General features: G+C 38.6%; 1 protein-coding gene and 1 long non-coding RNA gene across 4 annotated transcripts in view; both read right to left on the bottom strand.

Annotated features, from left to right (window-relative positions):
* The window catches only part of LOC108105777 (protein outspread), an 81,870-nt gene that overhangs the window by 45,589 nt on the left and 17,251 nt on the right, over positions 1-19,030 (bottom strand). The gene's annotated exons all lie outside the window — the stretch shown is intronic.
* On the bottom strand, positions 8,951-9,711 carry LOC108105780. The gene is made up of 2 exons (XR_001772371.2): positions 9,584-9,711; positions 8,951-9,450 (listed from the first exon to the last, which is right to left on the bottom strand). It is a non-coding gene; the product is annotated as an uncharacterized LOC108105780 (long non-coding RNA).

Here is a 19,030-nt window from a genome sequence, read left to right on the forward strand (position 1 = left end):
GAGGACAATCAAGATTTCCCCGCATCACTTGCCGCCGGTTACATTACCAATCAACAGCAATCATCGTTATTTATGAGAGTTGCACAACGATGATCTGTAAGAAAAGAGCCAAGACCGACAACAAAACCAAGGAGGGAGGCGACCAGGAGGACCACCTGGATCGATTGTCTTTAGGTATCCCCAAATTAATCATCTGTCCGATTTCAAGGAAAACAACGCAATGAAGGGCCATGTCTGAAAGGCAGAAGGGGGGAGCCTGACAGATGACCAACAGCGAAATGATTCGTTGTCGTGCCCTTGTGTGTCATATTCATCATTAAATGTCAACGCTTCGGGGGACCTCATGCGAAACTCTCGCCAAGTCACAAAAACCAAAAAGACCAAAAAAAGCTAAAAACCAAACCAATCCAAGATCGAACTGCTGTGTAGGGGGAAAATCGGAGAAGGTGCAGCCAAAAAGGTTAACAACTCGATGCCAATTGAGTAACTTAACAAGGAGAGCCACAGGGCGCTTAAACGGAGCCAAACAAAGGCGGAAAACTTGACAGGGCTAGGGAAAATGGTATGAAATCGATTTGCAGTTACCCTGGATCTACTGTATGTGTTATGTAATAAGATTTAATAACAAGCTCAAGGTTATAAATATTAATGATTATATATAATATATTCGGGTAATCGCGCTTAGGTTCACCTGCCATTTCTTAAACCCTTTACTGTTCTCATAACCTTGACAACAATATTTCCCTTTCTTCATGAAGTTTCTTTAAGCTATATACACACATATACATATTTATATACATAATCCAACCCATAACAAGGCGTCTTGCTACGCGAGAAAACTTGCAGCAGGAGAAAAAAGCGAAATAATTGCGCGACTGCATAAATTTTCGCAGGCCAAAAGACGACGGCCAGACAGACCAACTCACAGCTACTTTCGTTTTTAATTTAAAAAAAAAAAGTACGGTACTGAAGGAGGAAAAGCGCTTTGCGGTTGTGTGTGTATATACATATATACACACATATATATATGCAAGAGATCGTTGATCGTCGATCGCCGTCAAATGGCAACGAACCTTCGACAGACCGCAGTCAAGTTTTGCCTTTGCACATAAATTTTGTTTGGCCATCGAAACGGTTGAGGGGGACAACCGAGAAAAACTGAGGAAAAGCGAGGAAAGCCCGAGGAAAACTGAGGAAAAAGGGGCTAACCTAGGGTACTGCCGATGAAGATCGATGATTGTCATCGTCAGCAGCAAAGCAGCCGCTGCTGCTGTTGACACTAAGTGAAAGTGAACTTGATGGGGCCACGTCATGATCGCCGTCATTCATGATCGACTCCGTTTGATCTTAGGTTTCCGTTTGGCCACAACTGCAGCTCTGCATTTTCCCTACCCCTTTGCGTCCCCTGCATTCATCCAATTAGAAATGTTTGACATTTAACATTGTTCCGGGATACGCAATATACGAGTATTTTCGTGGCACCAACAACCACCAGCAATTGCAGCATTTCCCAACTGGGCGGCTTAGATGAAAACCAAAGCTTTTCGCAATTTGAATGGAATTTTCTCTACACTCGTATATATTGAGCCACATGAGCCTGTGTCCATTGCCAGCAATTTGCGTTCGATTTTGGCCAAGCAAAAAACCGAAAAACAAGAAGGTGAAAAGTGAAATATGACAAAGAGTGACGATGAGGGGGGCCAAAAAAGTCTTATCTGCAGCTGCAATTCAATTTCTGGTTATTTTCAAACCTCCTCCTTTTTCCGCCAAATCGATGTTGTATTTTACAATTTGGTTTCTTTTTCAGTTTTTTTTCAGAGTTTTCAGTTTTTCGGCCAGTTTTGATTGCACTTGGCCAGATTAGATAAGCAAATGTTAAGTTATGCGATCGTAAACTAAAGCTGCGGGTTTTTCTTTTTTCCTTTTTCCCCTTTTCCTCTTATATGGTTTTCAATAGTAAACCATAAAAAAAGCGCCGTAAAATATAGGAATGTTGGGGGTTTGAACAATTTACAGGGAAAGCTATTTGAGAAAATGGTACAGGCTAAATAAGCCATTAGTGAAATATATTTCTGGCTAAGTGTTAGAGGGAGTCATAGGAGGAGGAGTACTTAAGTCCTAACATTTTTATTACAATTGGTAATAAAAATCGGTTATGTTTTACTGCATGTGGAATTCTTACTCAGAGAAAACTTTTAACGATTACAATCGTTTAGGGAAAAACTCAAAAATTAACAATTTTACTATCCACTTAATTCCTAAATACTTTAGTTAGTAGAATCAGTTTTCATTTATTTGTCAAGTTATTTATAATTTTTTAACTTTATCCTCTTAGTCTTGCCAAGACTGAGTGCCGACTTGGTAATCTGAAACATTTTGTAATGAAATTGTTGATAACCAGAAATTAGATGACCTCTAACTTATTTTTAGTGACTGCCACAACATTCCTTAAGCCCTTACCAAACAAGAATTTTATCTCAGTTTTTTTTATTATCAACAAGCTTACGTATGTTTTTCTCTTCTGACCGACATAGATTGGGAATGGCATTATCGCTTGGGGTCTACTGGTTGTTTGTGCTTACCTGCAATGAGATAAAGAAAACGGTTTAAGAAAATTAGTTCAGTTTGTTTGGTTATGATAAATACTATTATTTGTGTCTGCTGCGGGGCCACCACAGACAACATTCATTGAGTGGTGCATTGGAAAAACTGGCACAAATGACTTTATTCGTTTGGCAGTAACAATGCACACACACACACACGCACACAAAAGGTTGGGTTAACTTATATGGTTTTGGGGCCGATCCGGACTTGTGTGTGTTTGTTGTAATTACAAAATTGGTTCGTTTGGTAGAGAGAGAGTTTCCCGATTTTCCCCACCCCGCGCACAATCTACTAACCATTCTGATGATTTTTATGAATGAAAACAGAGGCCAGAAACGGTTCAGTGTTTGTCTATTTATGGCCAGGCGGCAATGCATGTTGTCTTTTGGCCGGTTTCACATTTCATTCACTGGAAAATCAGTTGCTCAATTAGCGAGAATCGAAAAAGTGGGACACTACCGCGTCGGCGTTGCAACTTCCTTTTTGCCTCTCTTTTTTCTTTGTACCACTCCTCCACCTTATTGTCGCATTATTATTTAAGCCAGAGAAACCAAAGAGAAACAAACAAGCAAGCCAGCGAGCCAAATTCAACAGAAGAAGTCACTTAAGTGCCAAACGTAAAAACGTTTAAATGCCATTGCGCATACGCCACGTCGAATGGCGTTGCTTGCTATGGCGAAGGGGTCGCCAGACGGTCGCTATGCTATTTAACATAATTTGGTCATGCCATTGCAAGCGTTATTACTTTTACGGCAAGGTCTGTATTACTTGGCATTGCTTGGAAATCACTTCAAAAAAGATTATGCAGGTTGGGATTTGAGATTGGAAGCTGATCAGGGATTATGGTTATATAGTAACATAGGAAGTTGCTTAACATGTTTGTTAGACAACATTATAGAAAATATATTATCTCTCTATATACAATAATTTGTATTTTTAATATTGAAAGAAGTCTCCCACCTCAAAACCAATCACTTTTGGCTTCTCTAACTTTACATTTTCCTAGGGCATTCCTCGTTCTAACTTGGAATTTCCTACCATTTCGAGAGGCATATTTTCCTTTATGGCACTTCAGGCCCCAATTCATTTCTCAACGTACATAGATGGCTTAGGAGTGTGTCTCATTGTTGCCTGCCTTGCTGGGCAGTTATGTTTTTTTCGTTGTCTTTCGGAATGTTTGTGTGTCAGTGGGCCAAAGTTTAATGAAACGAAACTGCTGCAGTTTTGGTTATTTTTATGGACTTTTGGTTTTCGGCTTTGAGCCAATGCAATAAACCCCACGTCCACGCTCAGTTACATAAAGGCCGAAACTTATATTGCCTTGGGCCTGATTTTTTTTTTTCGGGTGTCAAATGCATCTTGGCCGAAGAGAAATAAAATCTTGAGACGTGGGCCGAGCTGGACTTATACTTTCGCTGTTATTTACGACCACATACTAATTTTCGAATCTTCAAAGCCATAAAGATTAGAGGGAGACGGAGCTGGGAGCTGGTCAAGTACCGCTAGAATGAAGTTTGCGCGCGCCAAAACAATTCCACAAAACCGACAACAAGAATCGCAAAAAGGAGCCAAGACGTTGCAGCCTGGCAACAAATTCGCATGACTTCCGTCATTGACATACAACATGACAGTTGATTTCTGTATTTGATATCCCAGCGAATTTACCACTGTCTTTCGTGTGTGTGTGTATATTGGGAAAAGACTCCAAAACACACAAAAAAATAAGCAAAAGAATCTCTTGAGGAAAATGTGTGATGAGTGCCAGCCAAGTCCAGAAAGACAGGAGACTCCCGGAGTCATCTTCTTGGCCATGTGCTGTGTGCAGTTAAAAGAACATTTCGCTGTGCCCCAGCAGTGGCATCTGAAAACTGGGAGACTCTCGTCGGGCAGTCTTCGGGAACCGTTAAATGGTACAATATTGAAATTTATTTTTATGCTGATGATGATGATGATGATGACGATGAGCATCATCATTTGGCTTTTGTGGAACCGGTTGCTATGGCCCTGCTCCTGGCCATGCCAATGCCATCCATTGCAAAGTTGCCCGTTTGCCTGTTTGCCTGGTTCCCGGGAACGCTGTGTTTTGCCGTGTCCCAATGCCAATTGGCCAAATGTCAAAGCAACGCAAATTCATCATCAAGACAGTGACAGCAAAGCCAGAATGGCAGAGGAATACTGGATGAACTTTAAATATGATGGGAATTTGGGAAATGAGGAATGATGTGGAATTTTGGCATTGAGAATAAGGAATGACTTGAATTTTCAATTAAATCTTATGGATATATATCTAGTCATGGTAACTTCAAAAGTCTTTTCGTTTAGGTTAGTTTCAGGATAAAATTAATCACATTTCTCGATATAAAATCAGGAATTAAAATCTATTTAAGAACATATTTCCAAAACTAGAACAAGAACGAGAGTTCTCCTTTATTCTTTTCATATCATCAAATTTCGGGCTCTCAGTTCAGCAAGTTCAGTGGAAATATGCACATTAACCCATTCCTGGGTGCCATGTGTCCCACAACCCGCACAGTGGCTACAAAACATAACCAATCGAGAAGAATTGGTTGTTAGACGGTTAGCTAGCCGGCTAGCTAGCCACTGCGTGCTACTTATCGCCGTCACTTGGCCAAGAAGTCGAGGTGGAGGATGAAAATTCAAGTATAAATTACCAAACCAAGCAAAGAACCTGCTACCAAGACTTATGACCGTATTTGATATTGCCTAATGGTCTGCTGGCTGTTTGGCTGCTTGGTTGGTTTTTCTATTAAATGTTTTTCTCTTTCTGCAGCGCTTTAAGGAGAGAAGCAGCAACTTGGCTACTTTTCAACTAGAAGTAGGAGTTGTTGACTGGAATTGCTCAATTTGTGTGTGCAGCAGCAGCAGCAACAGCAACAGCAGCAGTCGCACAAACAAAGCCAAACAACAAGCCAAGTTAGATGACGATGCTGCTGGTGAATGCTGACGTACATTCGAAGCTCGTCCGCCTCACAGGCCGGCGTCTTGCCAATCGAATTCTCTTGGCTTGGTGACGGCATTTCCAGCTAACATTGTTGTCCCAAACAGCGGCAACACCAACGTAGCGCGTAAACCAACAGCAACAAACAGTAACAACAACCATGGCCACAACTTGGCAATTGCAAGTTGTATAATTTATTTATTTTTCCTATTTTTCTTCTATTGTGGTTATACACTTGTTAGAAAAACGGGCATTGCTAGCTATCAGTGGAGTTTAGGTTTTAAAAAATAATAGTAATAATTTAAATGAATATCACTTTTAAAGGATAAAATATTTTAAAAAGTTATTTTGATAAATTTAACCTGTACAATATTTTCATTTTAATACAAAAACCAGAAAATCTTAATCACCTAAAAATAGCAACTCAATGCTCTATAATTTGCAATATTAATCAGATTAGTTTCTTAGTTTTTTTTAGTATTTTTTCGCTGTTAGTGTAATCAATTTGCGTCAAACTTTTGTAATTAAGTCAGCCGCCTATCTATTCCTACTCTATTCTGCTATTTTTTGCTGTTCGAGTCATTTTCAATTTTAAATTGTACAAAAAACACTGGGGGCTGCCTCTGAGCCTGGCGTTGTAGTTGCTGCTGTAGATCGATTCAATGAATTTAAAATGCATTTAACTTGAAATTTAGGTCAAAAGTTGTTGCTGCTGTTGTTGCAATTGCTGCTGCTGCGGCAGTAGATGTTGCAGTAAGGCAGCCGGTGTAAAGCTGCTACTACTGCAGTATCCACTGCACGTTCATCAAGTCTGAAATATTCTTTGGCTGGCATTTGGAAAACAACTTGCGAGTTAGAATTGTTTTTGCCATTTTGCAGTTAGACGACTGACTGGTTTTTTGACTTGGCTATTAAATTGCGTAGTCCCGGAAAGTTGGCAAAGTGCGGCAATGCCCTATGCTATCCTATGTCTTCTATTCCCCACTCCCCGCTTTCCATTCTAATTGCAAGCTTTTACCCCCTTTCTATCGACAATGAAACTCTGGTGGAATTACTTAAAACTAGTTTGCCACTTGTTGCAATTGCGATTGCGATTTGCGGTTCGTAAATATTTATGAGTTTTCAACTGGCCAATGGAATCAAGTTTCCAGATTTGCCGGCATCCTAAGATACCGTGAAAATCTTAATCAAACAAATAATTCGCTGATTTTCCAGGTGAAAATCATCTAATTAGATGAATTTCAAGTTCTATTTGTCTTGGCCAGACTTGAATGTAATATATCAAAGCTAATTAGTCGACATCTGGCTACTGTGGATGATGCTGCTGCTGCTGCTGCCTGCCTGCATTTACCAACTTTCACACTTTCCATTTTCACACTCGGAAATTAATCAAAAGAAAAATTAAGCACAGGCGACTCTTATTTATTTAAACTTTTTTGTTGTTTAGCTTTTAGTTTGTTTTGGTTTTTGATTCGCTGGAATGCTTTGAAACTATAACAAATATTTTTATTGTAAATTGTTTTGGGCCTTAAATGGGGTGAGCGGCAAACAGAAACAAAAACAATACAATGGGCATTGTGGCCAAGTGGAAAATAAAACAAAAGCCATTGAAACTAAATAATAAACAGAAAAACAAAAGTAATGGGAATGGATTTTAGTAGTAAAAGAATTAGAGATGAGCTATATAGAAAGATTGTTAGATATTTCCAAATTTCATAGTTACAAGAACGTATTTATCAAAAATTGTTAAATAAATAATACTATAATTGAAGGTCTATATTTATGATCATATTTTCTATATTTTACATCAAAGCAAATCTTTATTCCTCAACCAAAAGATAGGTTCCCCTTTCAGGCTTTTTACAAATTTGCTAAACAAAAATATTTATTTATTTATTCCACCTGGAAAGCTTTTGCGTCACCTGGAGTTGTACCTCGACGAAGTTGGGCAGCTTTGAGGCGTTCCATAGATCACTGCACATATGCATTTGTGGGATCTGCCCCCGCCACCCTATATATCCCACTCTCACATCAGCTAACTGCGGTTTTCACCAGAACTCTTTGTTCAATGGGAACAATGCTTTGAACTGTTACCGAGTCCAACCAGAAAACCAAAAAAAAAAAAAAAACATCTCGTAAATGGGTTGAGATTCGGGGGCGTTGTCGTGTGGACAAATGTGTTTTGTGTCGAATCCCAAAAGGCCAACTGGGTCAGTCACACTAAACCAAAAAACAAAAAACGAAAAAAAAACCAAAATGTGGCTTATATATAAATGAAAAGTATTCCAGAAAGAAGAAAAACTTTCTCGCACTTGAATCTAATGGCCTGGGATGTCTGGAATACCTTAGGAATTCTGGCCTGCAGAGCAGGAAGTAAAGATGGAGGAATCAAACGGAGACAAGATCACTTTTCTGGACTTGCATTATCAAAAAACAAAAAGAATGGGGGACTAGGCAATGGACTGCACCGACTTGTCAATCAAGCGATTGACTTTTGCACAAAATCCGCAGACAATCTGGATGCCAATGGAGTAGAGAAGACCACGACGACGACTACGACGATGATGATGATGATGATATCTAAGCTGGGCTCAGCTCTCCACAGACCACATCGAACGGATCGAAGTATCCAGTATCCAGTGACCAGGTCCTCCCAACAAGCCTAGCGTAGTTGTGGCATTTCAGCTTGGCCTTAAGCGAAAAAATTATTCCTTTGCCTAATTTGGTTTAAATGGAAATTCCGCACACCATATTGTACCAAGGACTTTAAATGACTGAACGACGACGACGACCAAGACGACTGCCCAATGGAAGGGCAGGGCAATGCCAAAGACTTGAGGTTCGTGTCTTGTTCTAAGTGAACTATTTTTGGTATTTCTCCTCTTAGCGGAACGTTTGCGATTTGGTTTGGGTCCTCCGACCAAAGGGGCCCAAATTGATCTGGGGATGCGTCCAATCACTGCGAAATGATTTACGATCACGATAAAGAGATTAGTGCTGGCCAGACTTCGGTTTCAGTGGAAAAAGCGAAAATAAATGAGTTTGGCAATCAAATCGAAATCAAGAATGTTTTTCACTTCTAGAAAACTTGTAAGAATGACTGAAATATAGGCTATAAAAACGAACTGATTCGCAGTTCATGTCAATAAAATTAATTGAACTTGATCTTAAATATAATATAAATCTAAGTCATAGGAAGTTTATTTAACAAATGTGCAGTAAGGAAACTTGTTATACCAAAATATGAACAAAGGCCAAGACAAACGATCTCTGGCGAAGTGAAAACAAGTTTCGTATGCAGATCTTATCTCGATTTAATTAAGTTGATATATTAACCATTAACCAGTAGTAGTTGCATATAAACTAGTAAATTAACTTGTTCAGATGTTAAGTTTTCCAATAGTTTATTAAAAAACTGTATTACAGGGCCTAAGATCGTATATTTATATAACTTAACTCATTTTTTAATCCTTTCTCTGGCAACTCATCCTCGGACTTACGATAAATTCGCTGCAATAAGCCGGATTAAATATAGCAGGTCGAGTCAAAGACCAATAAAAATGCATTTAATCCCCCAACCATATAATTTATAACATTCGCCGACGAGCCAAAGGCAAAAGGCAAACAAAAGTAAAAGTACAGAGGTCCCCGCCGCAGAGCCTATAAATACCGCATACTATATGGTTTTGGGCCTGGAAACCCCAATGAGATTGAGATACCTTCACATATATAAAGATATATATACTGGAAATATATATATATATAGGGACAGACACAACAGAGACTGCAACGACGCATGTGGCATGGGGCACATTTGAACTTTAACACACGACCGAGCCACAATAAAAATTTCAAGTTTGTCCAAGAGACATATGGCCAAAGATCCCCTGATCCGCGGGGTCAACGTTATAAAATCGCAAGCGGCAGCAACAGCCATGGCAACCAAAAAGAAGAAAAAATAAACAAAATGAAAAAAAAACAGAAAAAAAGGCAGCAACAAGCAAATAATTTATGACCAACTTGATGCATGGTGGCCATTTAAGTTATGGACTTCTCCGAAGGGAGCCGACGGCGGGGTGTGAACTGCCCGATCAGCAATTTCAATTGCAACTGCAATTGCAGCATATATAACAGGCTATATATATAAATATATATATCTATCTATATATACGTATAAACAAAAAACAGATGACGCATCGTCTGCGTCTGCAATGAATGCACTTTTTCTGCAATTTGACTTTCGTCTAGAGGCAGTCCACAGCCCAAGCAGACGAAGCGGATCGTAGTTTGGGGATCGGAAATCGGGAATAGGGGGAACGTTTTATTGTCTTTGTTGTTGGTTAGTTGTCAAAAGTCAGCGGATGAAAGGGGTCCAAACTGACAGACACAGCTGGCCCGGCCCCTCTTCTCTCTTAGCCAAAATCTAGTCAGCCTTATTTCCAAGTGGGCGTGCCAGACTTTACTTAGACGCACTCAAAATTTCGTAAGACAACAATGTTGAGAGAAATATATTACGAAAAGTTTTCAAGGAGCGGTCGAAAAACGAAGAGGGATGCCCTTCAAAGAAATTTTTCTTTTTGAAAGTGAAAAGTGGGAAAACAAGACTTACAAGATAGATTAAAAATGTTATTAAAAGTGTATAGATATAAGCACAAAAGTATATCAGATTAGTTAATATAAAAGCATTTATAACAATCTGTACAAAAATATGTAATAAAATAACTCAATTTTAAGCCTCATGGAAAATAAAGATCAAATAATTTCCTAAAAATATCATCTCTTAGGAAATATACAAACTTAGAGAATATGAAAAACTGTGAGTTTTTAAATTTCCAAAACGATTACAAAATATATATACTTCAGCCACAGATCAAGCGAACTTAAACATGATTAATGGGTCGGTGTCCAAGGGATTTAGTAAATGACTCGTCATCCGCCTCTTCAGCCTCATTTTGCTTCTTTAATTTTGGGTTAATTAGCATATACGCATAAATGCATTTCACCGAAATCTGAAATCTGTGTCACCCGAAATGATGGGGCTGAAATCTTTCTTTTGGCACCAGAATCGTGCCCAAGAAATTTACCCACCAGCAAAATGTCTGTCCAATAAAAATAAACAGCTCAGAGCCGCAGAAAACAAAACAAAAAGGCGAAAATGCGGGGAAAAATGCACATTGATGTTAATTATTTTGGCAGTTGAATGCAACAGCCAACCGCCAGCAAAATGTTTATTTTTATAATTCTCCTTCTCACTGTAAAAATGGGCGCAAAGTGCATATTAAAATGTCAGTCGAAAGACAAAGATTCAGAGGACAGGCTGCAAGCTGCACAGGTTAAAGAAATGAAAATACAAAATAAGAAGCGCTACTTTTCAAAATTACCCAACTGCCAAGCTGAATTTTCGCCAAATTTGCCAAATTTGGCTGGAACAAGGCAAAAATTAAACGACACAAAAAACCGGAGAACAAATAAATAAACAAATTCAGTGCTGTGTTGAGTGCTGCTGCTGCTGCTCACTGAGAAAACAGTCGGTTCAGCAGAAAAAATATTTATACCAAAAAACCGTTTTTGATGCAAGATATCAAGTTGTGTCTCGACTACTCCGGCTGCCGAAGTCAAGATGGCTGGCCAAGCCAATGGGTTGGGCCCTGGCCAAAGTAGACCCATTGTCGACATTCATCTGTCCGTCTGTCTTTATTGGCGGCCTCTCTGGAGCGGGCCAATTAACCCTTATGCCGGAAAGATCCTAAAAATTTAATTTCATTTTTGAGCTGCACTCACACACAACATGACAAATGATGTGAAACATTAAGATTAATGGTTGATTTTAAGTTTAAGTTTAATTTTAAGAATGCAATTTAAAGGTCTGAATTTGTATACAGTTTGGTTTTAATTTAAAACTGCTTAATATAAATATTCATGTCTACAAATTCTTGGCCATTGTTGGGTTAAGGCATTCCTTTTGGCTAGTCAAAAGACAATCCGACAATGTCGTAACTTGGCGCTAAGTTAAGCGGCTATGAAAGCCAGTTACTCCACCTCCTGATCGTGTCGCTTTTGTGGCCAATTGGCCCGGTGGCAGTTCCAGTTTTTAGCTGTTTTGTTTTTTGTTTTTTTTTTTGTTTCTTAGTTGTTGCCAGGAAAAGAAGCCAAGAGCACTAAGAGCCAAGAGAAGAACTGTAGAGTCCGCTCATCAATTGACAGGTAACCGCTACGCTTTGGACATTGATATGATTAGCGACTTTTAATTTAACGCTTCTCTGAAGCGCGTTAGAGCAGCAAGACCCAGGATGACTTCGACTATGACTCCTCTGGGGCAGATCAGATCTGGAGTTTGCATTTCCGCAACCAAATGCAACACAAAGTTGTACGTGTATACGGAGAGTCGCGTAACCAAAACCCTGACCAGACCCAGACTCTCGGAGTCGTAATTTGTCAGCTTTTAGTAATAACTTTGGACATTTACCGTAAGCGACAGCGATCGCGATAAGTTTTCAACCTGTTGTCTTGGGGCAGCTCGGGCTCAGAGCTGGTGCTCTCCTGGAGCAGATAAAAGACCAGATAGCCACGATCCACGGATCCACCGATCCACCAGATACTTTCCGAGTCCGAACTGCGGCGCCTAATTGATTTTCGCATGCGACGTGACGGCCTCTTTGGCCAGCCTTTCGGTATTTTCGCTTGTGATTTTCTTATTTGGTGGCATAATTATTGTCATTCATAAATTGTGGGCTCGTTATCTATAGGCCAAGTGAGTGGACTTCATTGGCCTGGTCTGGAGTGGACTGGAGAGTAAAGTGAAGTGGCTCGGTGCGGGAGATAAATGTGCAAATGATTTGCCAACTGAGATTTATGCCAGCAACGGCTCTTTTTCTCGCTTTTTATGGACTGCCATAAAATGTTCCAGTCAACGGAGCTAACTCCTCTCACCAAAACAAAACCAAAAGAAGACAAGAATTTTTAATTCGCTGTCGGGTGCAGGAGTTTGGGCCAAAGACAGTTACGGTGTCTATGAACTTTAGTTTAGGCAAAGAAAGAACTTACATTCTTCTCAGAAATTTCTTTTGATTAATAGTAGAAATATTAAAAGAAAATGTTTAATAAATATTAAAATGTATTTAACCTTTTCTACGTTGGAAACGTAGTAAATGAAAAAAAACTCTGCAACTTTACTTTGGCTTACCCTTAAATAACCATTTCCCTTTCTACCTTCTTGTCAGCCTATAATTTGCAACCTACCAACATGATTATAGCATTTTCTGTGCGAAAAACCAAAGACAACCAGTTTGTTTAAGTCCCCATTTCTGTGTCGGTGGTTATCGTTGAAAGCTCATCTCGATTACACAATTCTCTGCCCAGCACAAAAAAACCGAAATTGCAATTGTTGCAACTTCAGACTGGAGGGTAAACATTTTGTAAATATTTGCTGCATGTGAGGCTTTCTTATTTATTGAGTTCGGCAGTTTTTTGTCTGCTCTGCCCGCTGCCCGCTGCTGGCTGTTGCATTTTGTATTTTTTGGCTTAAAGTCTTGTTAATTTCAATGTGAAAAAGAAGTCAAGTGAGGTCGAATCTGGGTATGAACATTTAGTCGTTGAGGCTAATAACAACAACCTCGAAAAGAGTCTGCGACCCATTGCGGTGGGTGAGATGTTGTGGGTTTTGCTTCTCGTTTTTTTCCCCTCTTCTTTTTTTCTTCTTGTCTGAAAACTTTTTAAATTGTTTTCCAGCTTGTTTTTGCCGCTTGTAATTGTTGTTATTATACAATTTGCAAAAAGCGGCAAAAAATGCCAATAACAATGTTAACTGCTAAGCAACAATAAAACTTTACAACCAGTGGCTGTTTTTTATATTTGTTTTTTGTAGTTTTTTGTGGTTTACTTCTTATTGCATATTTGACATTTCACTTGTGCAGCTGTAATAGTTGCAAGTTGCAAGTTGCAACCGAGGGGTAGCTTGAGTTTTATTTATTTACTTTTTTATGTGGATTTCAATGATATTTTGTCGAGATTTTTCATGGCAAAATATTTAAGATTTCTGCGATAGATTAAACAAATAGAAAAAAATCAACGACAGGGCCTTTGTATTGTTGTGGTTGTTGCTGTTGCAGTTGCCTGATTTATTGATTTTTCCGAGCAGATAATGTGTGATTTTTCTCATAGACTCTTGCAATTGCAATTGTTGTTGTTATTGTTATTGTTATTGTTTCCTAATGTGAGAAACTTGTGTGTCAAGAGAGCTTTACCTATTGTTGCATAAGCTTTCTGGCGCCTCCCTCCTCTGCTGCTCTGCCCCTCCAAACTCAACCTAACCGAACCCAAAGCCAACCTACGACGACGTCAGTGGAACTTATATCTTATGTGAACTCCAAAAGGCGGTCTCGGCATGCTCGAAAAAACAAAAAATAAGGAATGAAAAGATACAGAAACGTTTTAAACAGGCTAATATGACAAAATTTTCAGACAGCTTGTCTGCCGAGTTGAAAAGTGGGGGGCCCTACAATCGAGGGTGAATTAAGTAATTGCTTTCGTTATAGGGATGATAGTTTCTTTTAATTACTTTATATTATATTTAACCAAGAAAATGTCAAATAAATTTTTAGTATTTAAGATTGTTATTATAATTTTTAAACCATATTTAACTGCATTTTATTGTATTTATTACTATTTAGCCTACCCTTAAATTTAGTACTTAAAGTATTTAAGCCTTGCTCAAGCTATTCAAGCCAACTCATTAAACGCCCCTCGCCACCTGTACAGGGGGAGTAACCCAAGCTGCTGGAAACTATCTTACCTAGCCTGCAGCCAAGTAACGTAAGCGTCGCCAACAGCCACCATAAAAGGTAATTTGCATAATTTCTAATTAAAATATTTTAAACTGGCAAGCCAAAAGCTGCAGCCGCTAAGAGAAGGCAGACAAAGTTCCATTCGGTTTCAGGTTTGGATTTTCTTGCCTTTTTGTTTTGGAAAAACTCTTTTTGGGCGTCTAGATAAAAATTTCAATTAATTTAAATTTGATTTTTATAAGCATTCACCTGCAGGAGAAGACAACGAGCCGACAAACGACTGACCAAAGAAAAAAAATGTTAAAGTCGGTCTATGCATTCGTAATTAATTAAATCGCTTTGAGCTTGATTTTTTTTGTTTTGTTGCTTTTCGATTTCAAATTAGAGGAGTGGCATTTAAAAGGGGCGATGGGGAGGGAAAAGACTTTTCTTTTTGTCAATTATTTGAAGTGGGAACGTGCTGCGGCAATGAAGTGAAAGTTGTTTCAATATCGAATCAAACTGTCTTCGCTGGAAGTGAAAAAATTAAGTAATTTTTCTGTTAAAAATAGAAAATAGAAAGAAAAATAATAATACCAACATTACAATGCTTTTGGGGTTTCTCTATAAATATATATAGAGATACCTGTAATATAAAAACTTGTTACAGTTTAGTTAGAGGGTTCCAGACCTACAATGAAAAATAATAACAAAAAGCTACGGACCGATCATCATCACTTCACCTGTTTTTCGTTTTTATTTCTCATTTTCATTTTCTTATTTGTTCAATGCTATAATTTCGATTTTTTTATAGCAGATCCCATTGATAATGATCTTGCGCCAGTCACTCATCCGAACTTGACTCGTCAGCCGGTTTTCGTAGTGTTTCCCATTGTGTGATCGACTTTGTCCGTTTGTCAGTTGATCAGTCGCTCAGTCAGTCAGTCAAGTCAGCCAGCCCGTCAGTCTGTCAGGTGTATTGAAGCATTCGAAAATTGTATCGAATTATAAGCCCGAACGTATTGTAATCAACTTGACTGGACTTCAGCGCTAAGATCACAAAGGAAAATATGATATGGAATGTGAAATGTGCAAAGGTATCAAGGAAAGTTGATTCGGAATGCAAATCTAGGGGTTTGGGGTTTGGGCTTAAAAGGGGCAACTTTAATAAAAACAAACTATCTGAAATCTACTTGGAAAATAATGAAATATCTCAAAATTAACCCATTTCTTAATAACTCTTTATACTGATGAACGTACGATGTAGTTCAGAGCTTTCATCTCTGACATCTCAATGAACCTGTAAACTGTTTTGTAAAAACTGACCTAATTAGGGTATTTAACCTTCGTCGGTAAAACGTTTCAACCTTTTTTTTTTACTTTTTGCTGTTGTTGCTGTCTGACTTGCCATAATAAGCGCCCCTTTTTTTTTTTTTGCAATGCATCACAATTTAGTGCTTCTACCTCACCGTTGTTGGAACCCCAATCCCTGGCTCCGTTTATAAATCATTTCTCCGGTGGATCAGCAATTACAAACACATGGCAGATGTTTAAGAGAGTGAGGGGAAAAAGAGGGGGAACCCTGATTTTGATTACAAACGGCGGATAATGGGCAGATATGTACTCAGATGTACGGGTACAGACATATAATTTAATAGAATTGTTGTGTGTAAAAATGTTTACCCAGAGAGTGCGGTTTGAGGTTTTCATTCCGATTTCGATTCGGAATCCGATTCTATAAAGCTCGACTCTACGACTGCGCCTGAAGGTGGTCGCCCAATATACGTACAGCTGAGTATTCAGTTTTTATTACGGCTAATGATAATGCCATGAACATGAAATGCCAGAAAGCCAGCCATTTGGCTAGCCAGCGAGATACGCATTCGAAGGTTGCTAAACACTGAGGAAAGTCCTACACGATTTGCATGTCTAACGGTGGTTTCGCCGCTCCGTATATGGCCAAAAGCGTATCTGCCAACAATGGTGAATGTTGTTTTACATCCTACGATTATTTATTATTGCCACTTGAGACAATAAAGTCAATAATTCAATTTCACATTGTAAACTGTATACTGAGTATATTGCAATACATGTGAAAGTGCAGCAGGGGCAGAAACGTTTTTGGCGAAAGGCTCGGCCGGACCCAAAATAATCTAATTAGTAATGCATTAGTGAGCCCAAACATGGTAAATCGGGAAATGGTAACGGTTCGCCTTATTGTTTTCCTATTTTCCAAGCAATGTTTTCTTTATAAGCAGCGCCATTAAAACGAAAAATAAAAGCTGAAATCTGAAATTCCCCGAATTCGAAACAACCAACAAAAACTTCAAAAGTTTCAAAGCCGCATTTAAAAGAGATCACTGATCAGTGGGTGTTCCTCCATAAATGGGTCATGGCTATATCTCAGCTCTCCCCTATATCAGTATCTCCATAGTTGGGGCTCCTCATTACACCCGCCATGACACACTTTCGATCGTGCTAAGAGATCGTGAAATAGGAGCACACAGCTTTTGTTTGATAAAACTTGAATTGAAATCGAAATCGAAATGATTGATTGATTGATTCAATGATAATTGAAAAAGAGAGTAGAAAGATCTTTGATAGTGGAAAAGAGGCTGAACGAAGTGGAATAATGAGATCTAATAGGGCATTGATGTGATGTTCTAAATAAAAAGTTTTGATGGGAAAGCCAACTGTGGCGAATGAATGGAAATTGTAGAAGGAAAGTTTATTTGATTGGTTCTTTGTTTAAGTTTGGCTTGAAAGAAAGTAAAGCTTAAGCTAGATGGATTACTAGTTCTTAACTTTTAAAGGAATTTCTAAAAATCTTAATTTAATGATTACATCATCCGTGATCTAAAAGCCAAGCTAACAAGCATTTGCATTTATCCCAAATACCATGGGAACCCTCTATAATGGTTCCTTTTTCAATTGGATTATTTACGATTATTCTAGATTATGTTTTCCATTTCCCTTTGAGAACATCTCAATCGCGTTGAAAGTGCCTGCATAATGACAAGCCACAAAAGTGAATGAACAAAAATAAAAATCGTAGAAGTAGTAGGAACCAAAATCATTACAATGGCCAAGCCAAGTCTTTGGGCCTTTGGTAAGAGACGCACCGGGGCAAGGCAGGCTGTTGCAAACACAATGCATTTGATTGAATAATGAAGCCCAAGTAATGGCAAAGCCAAACAACATCGACACAGAGAGGGGGAGAGAGAGACCAACATACAAAATAAAAACCCGATTCCAAGGCAAAACGCATTCGTAAGCAGAGGTAAAGGCAAAAGTCGAATGATAAACAAATGCAGATATAAAGAAAAATAAAGAGACGAAAAGAAAACATTCGAATAACAAAATAAAGTAGTTACAATTTCGAGGAAATTACATAACATTAGGCATGAGCATTTTGAAGCAGCCGCGCGATTGTTGGGCAAGGCAAAAGTCATCGCGCGAATTAATGAAGTGGAAAATAAACAAAATCGTATACTATAATATAATCTACGGTGCGGGGAGGGGAGAAAACTCAAGCAAAAAGGGGACCCAGTTTTCCTTTACTCGACCGACAAGGCTGACGGAAAATGAAATTAGCTGCGAAAGACAAAAGACTATGACAATTTTCCAACGTTACATAATTTTACTTCTGCTTTATTGTCATTAGGGTTAACCCATTGTGTGTCTTTAACCCTGGTCACTGCCCCCCTGATGGGCTTTTTTGGGTGGGTGGCGAAGGAGGGCAAGGTTCGGCCGGCTGTTCTGGCAAATTACCTAACAAATTGCCAATGTTACACTTGTTAACTCGTTTCGATTTGCTGAGCCAGAAAGTGAACTTCAACTCCGGCTTATAACAAAGACTTTTCGTGTACTTTTTTTCTTTTCCTTCAAACAATAAGACAGTTTTTTGTTAAAAAAAATGGTGTGAAATTAACATTGAAATTTGAATAAGAAGTGGTTGGGCATTTCTTTAATAAGCAAATAAAATAAATTCACGTTGATATACTAGAAAGGTAGTAAATCATTTCTTGGAATTACTTATTTATTTTGAGAAATTGGTTGCTTTCTTCAATTATTGTTTTCCTGGAATTTTATCAGCTTATTTTAAAGGTTCATAGATTAATTTTGACTTTTAGCACCACTTTAATTTAAGTTCATATAAGTTTATTTATAATTAATGCTCAAACTTCATTAATCTGTCAATTAAGATTCATTTATTTTTAAATTCTTGCGACTTATCTTGAATTCAGATTTAATTATGCTGGGAATATTTGTTTTTAGGGACAATCACCTTTACTTCAGAGTAGGCGCCTTTTCGCTGATCATTCAGAACACGAAACCGAAAAAGAAGAAGCAGTCAGAAGAAGAAGAAGACTCTTCAGCTCTCAGCTTTCTTCAAACGCTTTTATTGCTTAACGCTTTGCCACGCTGAGTTCTAACTGTCATGATGGACAAACCGAAAGACGGGACGGAAATAGGTAGAGAAATTGAGGGAAGAGTGCTATGCGAGTTCTCAATGAGTTTTACAGTTAAATGTGTTTATTTTTTCCATTATAATTTTTTACGAAATGGGAATGGGTCAAAACTCCCGCTCCATTTTGGCCACGTGTGATGGCCGTCATGGTTTTTTTTTTATTTGGGACTGAGACTCCCAAAAACCACTTGCTACATGGCCCCTCCTTTCGACACGTTTTACTGATCGTGCCAA

Source organism: Drosophila eugracilis, unplaced genomic scaffold, assembly GCF_018153835.1.
Source record: "Drosophila eugracilis isolate 14026-0451.02 unplaced genomic scaffold, ASM1815383v1 contig_353, whole genome shotgun sequence".
Taxonomy (NCBI): domain Eukaryota; kingdom Metazoa; phylum Arthropoda; class Insecta; order Diptera; family Drosophilidae; genus Drosophila; species Drosophila eugracilis.